General features: G+C 39.0%; 1 protein-coding gene across 1 annotated transcript in view; it reads right to left on the reverse strand.

Annotated features, from left to right (window-relative positions):
• LOC143266765 (uncharacterized) overlaps window positions 1-13,009 on the reverse strand; it is a 401,183-nt gene that overhangs the window by 187,761 nt on the left and 200,413 nt on the right. The window lies entirely within an intron of this gene.

Consider the following 13,009-nt stretch of genomic DNA (forward strand, 5'->3'; position numbering starts at 1 on the left):
GGCAAAATCCCTGTCTGTAAGTCACTGGTCTAAAGCTAGCAACTGTAAATGTTTAACACAGCAATTCTCTACAACAAGAGTAGTTAGGAAAACAAACCTCCATACTGGACTTTTCGGTGGACATAGCCACAGGGCCTCAAAAAGACTGTACATACTCCTGAGAGCTACAGATCACTAAGGAAACTGAGCTGATTACTGTCATAACACTATACCAGAAAAATAGGTGAAGACTTTTTCCACAATGTCAGAATTCATTGAATGAGAATAAATTCATTAGGTTCAACAGTTTCACTGACACTTTGGTATATAAAAACCCTATCTTGGAAAATTGCCCAACATTAATGAAAACTCTTTTATTTCAATTTTAATCACGAATATTAACTCTCATATCATGCAGCACACACTAAATATATCTATTTGCATATGACTTAAAGAATGAATACAAGTTAAAGAAAGAGGCTACCTAGATTTCAAGCAATTCTGATTTAGGTGAGAGAGTCGATATGAATAAGATAATGGACTAGATCATTTCATGAGGGAAGCTGTTTCTGGAGTTGTTAGAGTTGGGATTTAAGAGTAAGGTCTAAATGTGAAGTTAAATCAGAATCTGAGATCTGGACATGACAAGCTCAAGTCCATATACAGATAAGCAAGCAGGTAGATGGGCAGGCAATTGAATATGTCGCATCAACATCAACAATCAAAGCTGAATCTAAGCTCCAAGGACAGTTGTAAATCCCCTGTTAGGATGAATTTTAATTGGGAATGTTACTTAGGTGAACCAAAGGGTACTTTTGATTGCTGGACTTCAATAATGTGATACCTAGACTTTGGTAGTCAGCCTTAGGTGGAAGTGAACAAATAAGGGGCTAGATCTTGAGAGCTAGCGTTTGGAATATAATCTAATGATTTTTGGCAAGGCAGAGGAATGAGGGAGAAGGGAAACACCTGCCAGAGCCATGTTTGCCATGGTTGAGCTGGCTAGAGTCCCTTCATTCCCATCTTTTGTTTTGTTTTGTTTTATTATCAGATCACTGTGTGTTGGGTAAGTGGGCATTGTTCTCTCTGGTTGCTAACTGCTGATATTGGGGCATCATTGTTAGGGGACCCAAGCAAGCTGGGTTGTCGATCAAGGTTGGGAAGAACAGGCTGTGAGAGTCTGTAGTCCAGGTAGTGCAGGACCATCTGAGGTTAGGAAAAGTGTTGTCTGTGAGGCTTGTCCAGGTTGTAGATTCTGAGGAAACAGCTGGGATTGGGGTTGGGGCTGGAGTTGCTAGGGGAGCCTGTAGTTGATTTGAAATCTGTTGGAACAGGTTCACTAGAGATAGAAGTAAAATAAAGGAGTTTAGAAAAAATGTTTTATATTGGGTGTACATTTGAAACTTTTAGGTTTGTGGTCTTGGTAGTTGGGAAGAGGAGTCCCAAGACCACAAAAGGGGGAGAGATCCTACCCTGAGGAATAGGCAATAGACAAGAAAATTTCGGCTGTTGGTTGACAGGAGTACTTCTCTGGAGTATTTTTGAGAGTTCTTGAGAGGAGTCAGGAAAATTTAGATTGGCTATATAAGGTTTGTTGGGGAAGAACTATTAACTGAAAGGAGGGACTGGTTGTGTTGGGGAGAATATAATGTAAAAGGCTTTTGTTACATAAGAAGAATCTTTCCTTGGGTATTAACGTGGTTTCTGAAATTGAAATACTTTAAGAACATGGATGACATATGTTAAGAATATGTCTGAGAACTGTGTTGGGAAAATAAGGGAGTTCTTTAGACAGAATCCTGGGTTTTGGTACCAGTGAAAGGAAAAGTATAGGACTAGGACCCTCAAGAACAAATTCTTGGTACAAAGGAGGTTTATTTGCCCCAGAAGAATAAAGCTCAAGGATAAAGGACAAAAACAGGGTCAGTGGAAGAGTGAGAAAGAAAAAGAAGCAGGAATACTTGTTCTGGAAGGACAAAGGACTGCCTCTGGATAGAGGGGAGACAGATGTGGCACATAGGAAAATGGCATTCTATTAAGGTAAAATGGTAAACCCAATGATAAGATGAAATGCTTAATTTTAACTGGGCATGTGAAATTGGTGAGCCAAAGAGGGCTTTTGATTGCTGGATTTTAATAGTTTGATAGTAACACCTTGCTAGTCAGCCTCAGGAGGAGGAATTGTCCACATAAGAGAATAGAGCTTGGATGCTAGCTTCAGTAATATAATCTGACAGTTTTTAACAAGGCAGAAGGAATACCCACAGGGCCACATGCTCCAGTGGGCTAATTTCCCTTCATTGTGAATAGAACTAGAGGACTTCAGGTAAATACCAAAACTGCCAAAGGAGAGAAGCTCAGAACATTGTTCATATTCTTGGGGCAGAATCAAGCTTGCCAACCAAACCAAACTGAATAGAATATGCTTATCAGAAGTGTAGAAATGTAGGGGAAAACTCACTGATTAGCCATTGTTGGATGAAAAAGGCTGGCACCTGAAGGTCCAAATGTATAGAACCGGGGTAAGAGGTTACTATAGGTTGATATCCAAATCAGAACACCACATGAAAGGATAAGGTATCAGCTCAGGAGATCTCAAGACCAAGTTCTCAGAAAAAAAGGGGATTTTTTTTTTTTATCCAGAGGGACAAAGGTCAGGGAATAGGAGAAAAAGATAGGAGATAGAGGATAAGGGAGAAGAGGGTGAAAGGATATTTGTTGGGGCGGTCACAAAGTATTGTCTCTGGATAGAGAGGGGAAAGACATAGCACTTAGGAAACTGCAGTTTATAAAGGTACAAGGGGAAACCCTGTGTTAGAAGAGGCATTTCATTTTAATTGGGCATGTTAATAAGGGTAGCCAATGGGCACTTTTGATTGTTGGGCTTCAATATTTTGATAGCCTGACCTTGGTAGTCAGCCTCAGGAGGAGGAAGTGGCCAAATAAGGGACTAGACCTTGGGGGCTAGCTTTAGGAATGCAATCTAATGGTTTTTAGCAAGGTGGAAGGAAACAGGGTGTAAGACAAGGCCTGGCAGAGCCATGTTTGCCATGCTCAAATGGACTAGAGTCCCTCACTAATTTCTAACAAAATAGACTTCAAACAAAAATCAATCAATAGAGATGGGGAAGGACACTTCATACTTATTAAGGGAAATATCCACAGAGATGATGTTTCAGTACTTAACACCTATGTCCTGAATACAACTGCATTTGTAAAAGCCACATTTATAAAAGAAACATTAAAACTTAATCCACACATTGAGAATGGGAGACCACTTCAATGCACTACTCTTGCCATTGGACAGGTCATGCAGACCAAAAGTAAATGGAAAACTACTGAAGCTGACAGATATTATGAACCAAATGGACACAACACATATCTATGGAACACTTCCCCCAAACACAAAAGAGTATGCATTCTTCTCAGCACCTCATGCAACTTTCTCCAAAACTGAGCACATACTCTGTCACAAAGCACATATCTTCAGATACAAGAAGATTGAAATAGCCTACTGTATCATCTCAGACCACCATGGATTAAAGCTGGATTTCAACAACAGAAAAGAATAGAAAGCCTACAAACTTGTGGAAAATGAACAGTTCTCTACTGAATGACTACTGCATAAAGACAAAAATAAAGGAAGAAAGTATAGACTTCATAGAAATGAATGGAAATGAATGTACAACCTACCAAAACTTATGGGCCACAATGAAAGAGATGGTAGGAGGAAAGTTCATAGCACTAAGTGCCTACATAAAAAAGTTGAAAGATCTCATACTAGCAACTTAGCAGCACACATGAAAGTTCTAGAAGAAAAAGAAACAAGTACACCTAAGAGGATAGACTGCAGGAAATAATTGAACTGGGAGTGAAATCAACAAAATAGAAACAAGGAAAACAATCCAAAGAATCAATGAATCAAAGATTTCATTCCTTGAAAAAAAAATCACCAAAATAAACAAACTCTTACTCAAAATAACTTAAAGAGAAAGATTATCCAAATAAACAAAATCAGTAAGGAAAAGGGGAACATAACAACAGATACCAAGGAAATACAAAGGATTTCCAAAGTCATACTTGAAGTGGCCAATTTTCTTGATCGATACTACTTACCAAAGTTGAACCAAGATCAGATAAACAACTTAAAAAACCTATAAGCCCTAAGGAAATAGAATCAGTCACTAAAAGTCTGCCAACAAAAAATAGCCCAGGGCCAGACAGTTTTAAAACAGAGTTCTAATTGACTTTCAAAGAAGACTTAACATTAAATCTTTTCAAATTATCCCACAAAATAGAAACAGAAGAAACATTGTTAAATTCAATTTATGATGCCACAGTCACCTTGCAACCCAAACCACACAGATTCAACAAGAAAGAGAATTTCCCTTATGAAGATAGATGCAAAAATACTCAAAAAATAATTTCAAACCAAATCCAAGAACACATCAAAAAGATCATCTAGCATGATAAAGTACATTTCATCCCAGAGATTCGGGGATGCTTAAACATACAAAAATTAGTCGATGTAAAACACCACATAAACAAACTAGAAAAAAAGATAAATGATCATCTCATTTGATGCTGAAAAAACCTTTGTCAAAATCCAACACACATTCATGATAAATGTCTTGGATATATTAGATATACAAGGGACATACCAAAACATAATGAAGGCAATTTGTAGGAGGCCTATAGCTGACATCAAATTAAATTGAGAGAAACTCAAAGCAATTCTACTGAAACCAAGAACAAGACAAGGCTGTTTACTCTTTCCATATCTATTTAATACAGCACTTGAAGTTCTACCTAGAGCAATAAGACAACTAAAGGAGATCAAGGGGGTAAAAATTGGAAAGGAAGAAGTCAAAGTATCAGTATTTGCAGATGATATGATAGTATACAGAAGTAACCCCAAAAATTCTATCAGGAAACTCCTACTATGGTGATATTTTATTTGTGCTGAAATGTGATTTTATTTGTATGTTAATAAATAAAGTTGCCTGGGGGTCAGAGCTAATAGCAAGCCATTTAGTAGAAGTCTGGCAGTGGTAGCACATGCCCTTAATCCAATCACATGGCAGGCAGAGTCTGTGTGCTCAAGGACACAGCCAGCATGATGACACACGCCTTTAATTCCAGTACCAACCATAGAAACCTGGTGAAGGTCTGTATAGATAGTCAGTGACGAAGAAGTCATGTGATTGGGTTTAGAACCAATGAGAAGGCAGAACAGAAAGTCAAAAAAAAGATGGGTCACACAGGAGAAGGTCTCTCTCTCTCTCTCTCTCTCTCTCTCTCTCTCTGGGAAAGATGGCAGCAACTGGTAAGCTAAAGGCTATTCACTAGTGCTCTGACCTCTTGGGTTTTTAACTCTTTATTTGACCCTGTGTTTCTTATTTAATAAGACTGTTTAGAATTACATCTACATCCTAAAGCTGATAAACACCTTTAGTGGAGTGGCTGAATATAATATTAACTTAAAAAAAATCAGTAACCCTCTTATATTCAAATGATAAGTGGGCTGAGAAATAAATCAAGGAATCAATACCCTTCACAATACCCACAAAAAATATACAATAACTTGGTGTAACTCTAACTAAGCATGTGAAAGACCTGCATGACAACAACTTCAAATCTTTGAGGAAAGAAATTGAAGAAGAAATCAGAAGATGGAAAGATCTCTCATGATCATGAATCCATAGAATTAAAATAGTAAAAAAAAAAAAAAAGCCCGTCTTATTAAAAGCTAGCTACAGAGTCAATACAATCCCCATCAAAAGTCCAACACAATTCTTCACAGATCTTGAAAGAATAATACTCAATTTCATATGAAAAAAGAAAAACCCGGTATAGCTAAAACAATCCTGATCAATAAAACAACTTCCAGACGTATCACCATCCCTGATTTCAAGCTATAATACAGAGATGCACTAATAAAAACCATATGATATTGACATATAATCAAACTCATTGCTCAATGGAATTGAATTGAAGTTGCAGACATAAATCCACATACCATTTGACACCTGATTTTTTTTTATAAAGAGGCCAGAGTTACACAACTGACAAAAGAAAGGATCTTCAACAATTGGTCCTGGTCTAACAGGATGTCTGCATGTGAAAGAATGCAAATCCATATTTATCACCCTACACAAAACTCAAGTCCAAGTAGATCTAAAACTTCCACATAAAATCAGATACATTGAACCTGATAGAAAGTAGCATAATACCTTTGAAAACATTGGCACAGGAGACAACTTCATAAACAGAACGGAGATAGCACAGAGATTAAGATGGATAATTAATAAATCAGACCTCATAAAACTGAAAAGCTTATTTCTTTAAGGCAAAGGACACTGTCAACAGGACAAAATATGAGCCTACAGAATGGGAAAAGATTTTCACCAACTTCACATCCAAGAGAAAACTAATATCCAAAATATATAAAGAATTCAAGAAACTAGATATCAACAAATCAAACAACCCAATTTAAAAAATGAGGTATAAATCTAAACAGAGAATTCTCAACAGAAGAATCTCAAATGCCTGAGGAACACATTAAAGAAATGTTCAACAACCTGAGCCATCAGGGAAATGAAAATCAAAACTACTTTGAGATTCCATCACCTGTCAGAATGGATAAGGTCAATAACACAAGTAACAGTCATGCTGGCAAAAATGTGGAGCACAGGGAACATTCCTACATTGCTGGTGGAATGCAAACTTGGATAAGCACTATGGAAATCAATATGGCAGTGCTTCTGAAAATTGGGAATTAATCTACCTCAAGACCCAGCTATACCATTCTTGAACATATACCCAAAAGACTTTCCATCCTACCACTATTCCACTTCCTCAACTATGTTCATAACAGCTTTATTCATAAACATCAGAAATTGTGAATAACCTAGATACCCCCCCCAACAGAAGAGTAGATAAAGAAAATGTTGTATATTTATACAATGCAGTATTACTCAGCTCTTAGAAAAAAATGACATTATAAAAATTTCAGGAAAATGGATGGAACTAGAAAAAAACTTCATGAGCAAGCGAACTCACACCCAGAAAGATAAACATGATATCTATTCATATAGAAGTGGATAACAGCTGTTAAGCAAAGGATAATCACACTACAATCCACTGACTCAGAGAGGTCAAGGAGAGCTCTAGGGGGAAGCATAGATCTCTCTGGGAAGGGGAAATACAATAGATTTTGCAGGTGTACTGGGGCCAGGTGAGGATGGGAACAGGAGGGATCAGGTGGAGGAGAGAGGGCTGGAAGAAAAGAATACAGTGATATAGGACCGGAATAGGGAGACAGTTATGGGGCAATATGGAAAGCTAGTGCAGTAATTTGTTTCTCTCATTTGCATACCATCTAGGTGTCTCTTCTGGTGAAGAAAAATGCCATGAATATACTTCCAGTTCAGTGCTGTAACTGAACGTAACAATTTCCTATGATCCAATACTTTAAAATATTTATGACATACAAAAGTATGCTGTTTGGCTTTGCCTCATTTTCAAACACTGGTGAACCTAAGTGTAATTTAGTTGAGAGATATAGTATAATATATTCTTCTGGGGTCCATATTTATATGAATGGTCTGAGTTGCCACATGAGACCAGGGTGATGTCTAGGACCTTGCTGCCAGCAATGAGCCATATCAGTGTCCATAATCCTACTGCAGCAGGGGACTGTGTCAATATCTTTGTCCTGTGTTCCCAACAAAGGCCTACCTGTGCTGCAGCCTGAATCCACTGGCCTTGCTGCTACCAGGGGACATACTGATGTGAGTGGCCTGCACTGCCATTCTAGGCCACGTGGATATCCATGATCCAGGGTGCCTATAAGGGCCTGGCCAGTGTCTATAGTCTGACTTTGGCTGGGGGCCTTAGTCATGGCCACAATAAAGATAATCCTCACCTGTGTGCCTGGAACCCTGTCTGTAGGTGACTGTATATTCTGCCAAATTCGAAAGATTAATATTCATTCCTCTTTTCACTTCACACTGCCCTGTACAAACCTAGTCACTCACAGATAAGGTACTTAGAAAATCAGACACAACATTGGCATCTATACCTTTAACCTAGATGTGTCATTGAAATGAGGCTATCAAGTGTAAATCATCAGAAAAACAAAGGCCCCATGTGAAGTGGCTACCAACTCTATGGATCAATGAAGACTAAGGACACAGAATGCTAGAGAGGACAAAAGATCTCAAAAGCCAAGAGCAATCCAGAGAGGCACATATCTGGTTTCTGGAGAGCAGAAGAGGGCCATTGTTGAGGAGCTACCTCGGGGAGGTAGGGTATATTCAACAGTAAAACTAGTTTTCCTTGTCTTCAGCTGGTAATAGGAGTGCCTATTGGTTTTTCAGGTCAGCTACAATATGTTTTGCTTCTAATTCCCACTGAAATAATGCAGCAAACACTTCTTAATCCCTTGTGTAGAGGGGGAAAATGGGAGTCTAAGGGGCTTGATTAAGTTGCCCAAATCCTGGGCATATACTCTTAGTAGGTCAAGGCATCCATCCTTCCTCTTCCAGATCCAATCCCTGCAGTGGGAGATAGAATAGAGGCTCTTGAAGCAGAGTTTAGAAATGAATATGATAGCCCAGAACTTTCCACAGGAAGCTGTCAACCCCATTTCTATCCCAGTTGTGGTGGTTTGAATGAGAATTGTCCCATTCGGCTAATATTTTTAAATCATTGGCATCTCATTGGTGGAAGTGTTTGGGAAGAATTGGAAGGTGTGTCACTGGAGGTTGGCTTAAGGATTCAAAGGACTCATGTCATTCCCAGCATGTTCTCTGCCTCCTGCTTGACGTTCTGACATGTGAGTACTCAGTTGTTCTGTTGCAATGCCTTTGCACCACCACCATGGATTCTAACCCTCTGGAATAATAAGGCCATTTAAATTATTTTGTAAATTGCCTTGGTCATGGTCTTTTATAACAGCTATAGAAAAATAATCAATAAACCAGCATAACACTATAACTTCCCATGCCCACCAATGCTACCTCCCCTTTATCTACATGCTTCACAAGGTGCAAATTCCTTCTCTGGAAGATATCAAGAAGACATTGTATTTGCCATATCCAGGATTATGAAATCCTAAACTTCCCATTTGACTACATGTCAGATAAATTTATCAGAATATCAACATATAGACAAATATTCTTATTTCAAGAGAAGACCTGGCTAGAAGCTCTGAGCATCTATTGGAAATTTCTTCCTGACTGAACTGGTTATCTCCAAGAGAGATGTGGGAAGACTAGGCCACAAGCCAGATATATCTAAGCTGTGATGCTTGGGAATTACAAAAATATCCATATCAATCTGTCCCTAATGGGTGAGTCATCAAGACCTGAAGATGACTTGAGAGGCCAAAGTGGATCCAGTGGAGGCTCCAGAAAGAAGGAATATAATCTCTGCTAAGCTCATCTACGTCCCTTTGAAATTCACCATGAGTAACCTCTCCCTTGCAGCCTCCTCCATTGCCTTGTTTCTATTTCACAACCCTATATCAAACTGTTGTTTGCTTACAAGAAGCCCATTCCTTTTACTCAGAGGGAGCCTAAGCATCCCTTCTCTCCAAAAAGCTGAATCTGGGATCTCAGCAGCACTGACCCTGGAGATAAAAGCTCCTAAGAGCTCCATAAAGTTGGGCCCTGATTCTTGGCCACTTTCTAATCATACTGTCCTGTTTCCAGACCATCCTACTGGATCTTATAGATGAGCATGTTCAAGAGTAGAATCTTCTTTCTCCTTCTCCACTCCTTCCCATGGAATTCAGGGACAATCTCTGAAGTGATGATCAGGGCATTATCTGAGAGACTACAGTCAGAATCCTGAGCATTGGCTTTGAGCATCAATCAGCTACATCAGGGATCAGAGGATTCAATCAGATGATGTTTCAAATAATCATATGTATATATCTTTACATTTTGGCTGTGAAAACATTTTCCAAAATATAATGTGTAAATTCTCTAACACCGAGGCCTTCAGAGCCATTGAACAATCCCTTAGCAGCTGATGAGTTTGCCTGGCTACAAGCTCAGCACTTTCTGCTTACTGCCTGAAGATGTCAAGTCTCACTTAAAGCCCCTGTGAAGCTGGTATAGGTAGAATGTTCCTTACAGTGCACAGTTACCATTCCTCATCAGTTGAGTTACTCAGTTTTCCCTCGGTCCTGCTGCTTGCCTCCATCATAATTTGAATCTTCACACCAATTGCTTTTTTATTGGGAATTGGTACATTTTTGTCTTGTGGATGCTTGTGTTCTGTTGCTAGGATTTCCATAAAGCAGCACTTATTCATTTTCTCATAATTCTAGAACCATAGAAGCTCAGAGTTATGTGTCCACAGAAATGCTCTCTTCTGTGGACTCTCTCTTTCATGGTTGTGTAGAACTTCCCCTCTGTCATCATACATGGTCTTCCTTAGTGTATATACTCTCCTCTTCCTACGACGTAACCAGTCAAGTTGAATTGCGACCCACCCTAAAGATCCAAATTGACCTTAACCTCCTCTTTAAAGATGCTGTAACTGGTATAGTCACATTATAAATATCAAGGTTTGTGGCTTTGGCATATGACAAGAATGCTGTTCACCTACATGTCCACACACACATCCCTGGTCCTCTTGACTTTCCCCAGAATCATTTATTTTCCTGCTTTTACGACATGGAGGAAGAGGCCCACTGCAGGCCCACTCATGCTTCCCTAATACAGTACTCTGCCCACAATCCTGTCATGAATCCAATCTATGTCTTCAGATCTGGACCCAGCACGTCTCAAACTCTCAGTTCAATTGTGGAGGGCCAGCATGTGCCTTTTAAAAACATGAACATTACATTTTCACAGCATACAAGGCCAGCCCTAAAGAATGAGTTCAGAAGAATTTAGCATCTTGTGCTCCTTACTTGTCCACTCTTCCTGCAGTAGCTTTTCCTATTTTCCTGTTCACTTGGGGAGGAGTGATGTGTCAGACAGAGGAAGTGTCTACTTTTACCTGGCTTAGTCACCAAAAAAGCTCAGATTAATTCTAGGCCAGACACTTTGAGATTTCTCCTCTTGCTCCTCCCTTCATTTGCTCTTTCCTCCCTTTTGTTTTGGGGCTGTGGATTAAAATCATGCCTCACATTTGCTAAATCATGCTCACTATTAAGTTGTAAACCCAGCTCCAACACCACCATGGTTTCTTCATTTTAACTATAGAAAGTTATTTGGCTTTTTCGTATAAGTTAATTGCAGAAAGAGTAAAAACTGCGTTGAATTAGAGAGAAATATCCAACCTTCACCCACAGAGGCTTTGTGAGTTAGGAATAGAGATTATCTGATTTAAAGGAAAAAAAAAATACTTGTCTTGGCTCCTGGTAGCTGTCTAGCATGACTTCTGTTTTCACAAGACACAGGCACACTCAGAACTATGACTTACTAATTTTCAAGGAGATTTTCATTACAATCAGGGTGAAAATTGTGACTAAGCATTAAATGACTACAATGGAAACTGTGTATACTCACATTCTTATAAAAATACATATTGTCTTTCTCTGCATATACTTTACTGAGATATCCATAGTGTTAAAATTTAATGTCCTTAAAAATGACCTTATATAATATTATGGGAAGGCACATTTTTACATATTTTGTGTGTACACCATTGTGTGTGTGTGTTTGTTTGTGTGTGTGTGTGTGTTTGTGCTTTAGTATACATAAAAAGACAGGAATTTTAAAAATATCTTTCTTTACTGTTACTTTAACTTTTCAATTGCAAAATATTTACACAGTCCTGCAGTTTCAGTTCTGTTTCACCCAATAATGTTCACAACCCACTTCTCCTTCTCTTCCAACTCTTTATGCTTCCCTAAATGCTTACAGTAAGCAAACTTTCCTCTCTGTAAAATAACTTTTTTCTCAAGGCTGAACTTTGATAGATTACTGCCTTTGTCTTCTTTCTGCATTAATGGGAGGAGAGGAGGAATTTGTAGACAGAGAATACAAACACAATACTTTGGATATATTTGCTTATGGTGCATGTACATTCCCAGTTTCTTCTTTAATAGTTATTGTTACATGAATACACACATATATGTATATATATGTATATGTATACATATATACATGTATATACATATTTACATATAACCTACTGTATCCATTTGACTTTGCTTATATGCCCATATGCCTGGGCTGACTATTTTGGATCGGAAAGCCCACGTGAAAGCTCTTCCATGAAGGAAACTTGCTATTTTTCTCTCAGCAGCCACTGACCTCCTGCAACTCTTCATTAAAGAATGGGGCCATTTCCCCTATCTGAGTAGATATGTCAAGTGGTGTTATCATTATCCTTGTCTGTTAACACCACCATGATGCTATTTCCTCATTTGGCTAGGGGACACTATTTGACACCACTCAGCCTCTGGCTCTTATGATCTTATAATCCCCTCCCTTCTTCCATGATAAATCTTGAGCCTTAGGTGCAAGGGTTGCAGTGCAGATGCATCAGTTGACTTTGGACACCCAAAGTCAGTTAATTCTCTGCATTTTGACAGTCTCACTAGCCATAGGTACTTGCCTAGGTTTACAGAACAGTAGTATTTGGTTTTACTCTAGGTCCCTGAGCTATCTAGTCTCTAGTTATTGGACACTTAAACATTGTTGGGCCAGGCGGTGGTGGCACATGCCTTTAATCGCAGCACTTGGGAGGCAGAAGCAGGCAGATCTCTGTGAGTTTGAGGCCAGCCTGGTCTACAAAGTGAGTTCCAGGAAAGGCGCAAAGCTACACAGAAAAACCCTGTCTCAAAAACCAAACACACACACACACACACACACACACACACACACACACACACACACACACACACACAAAACATTGTTGGGTATGGGTTCCTTCTTGTGAAGTGGGCCTTCATTCAAACCAGATACCAGATATTGGTTGGTTACTGTCACAAGCTTTTTGTAGCCTATATAGAATGAATCCCAGTCAAACAATGGCTGGCTGTCAATAGAAAGCCCAATAATTC

Source organism: Peromyscus maniculatus, chromosome 2 (genome assembly GCF_049852395.1).
Source record: "Peromyscus maniculatus bairdii isolate BWxNUB_F1_BW_parent chromosome 2, HU_Pman_BW_mat_3.1, whole genome shotgun sequence".
NCBI classification, from domain to species: domain Eukaryota; kingdom Metazoa; phylum Chordata; class Mammalia; order Rodentia; family Cricetidae; genus Peromyscus; species Peromyscus maniculatus.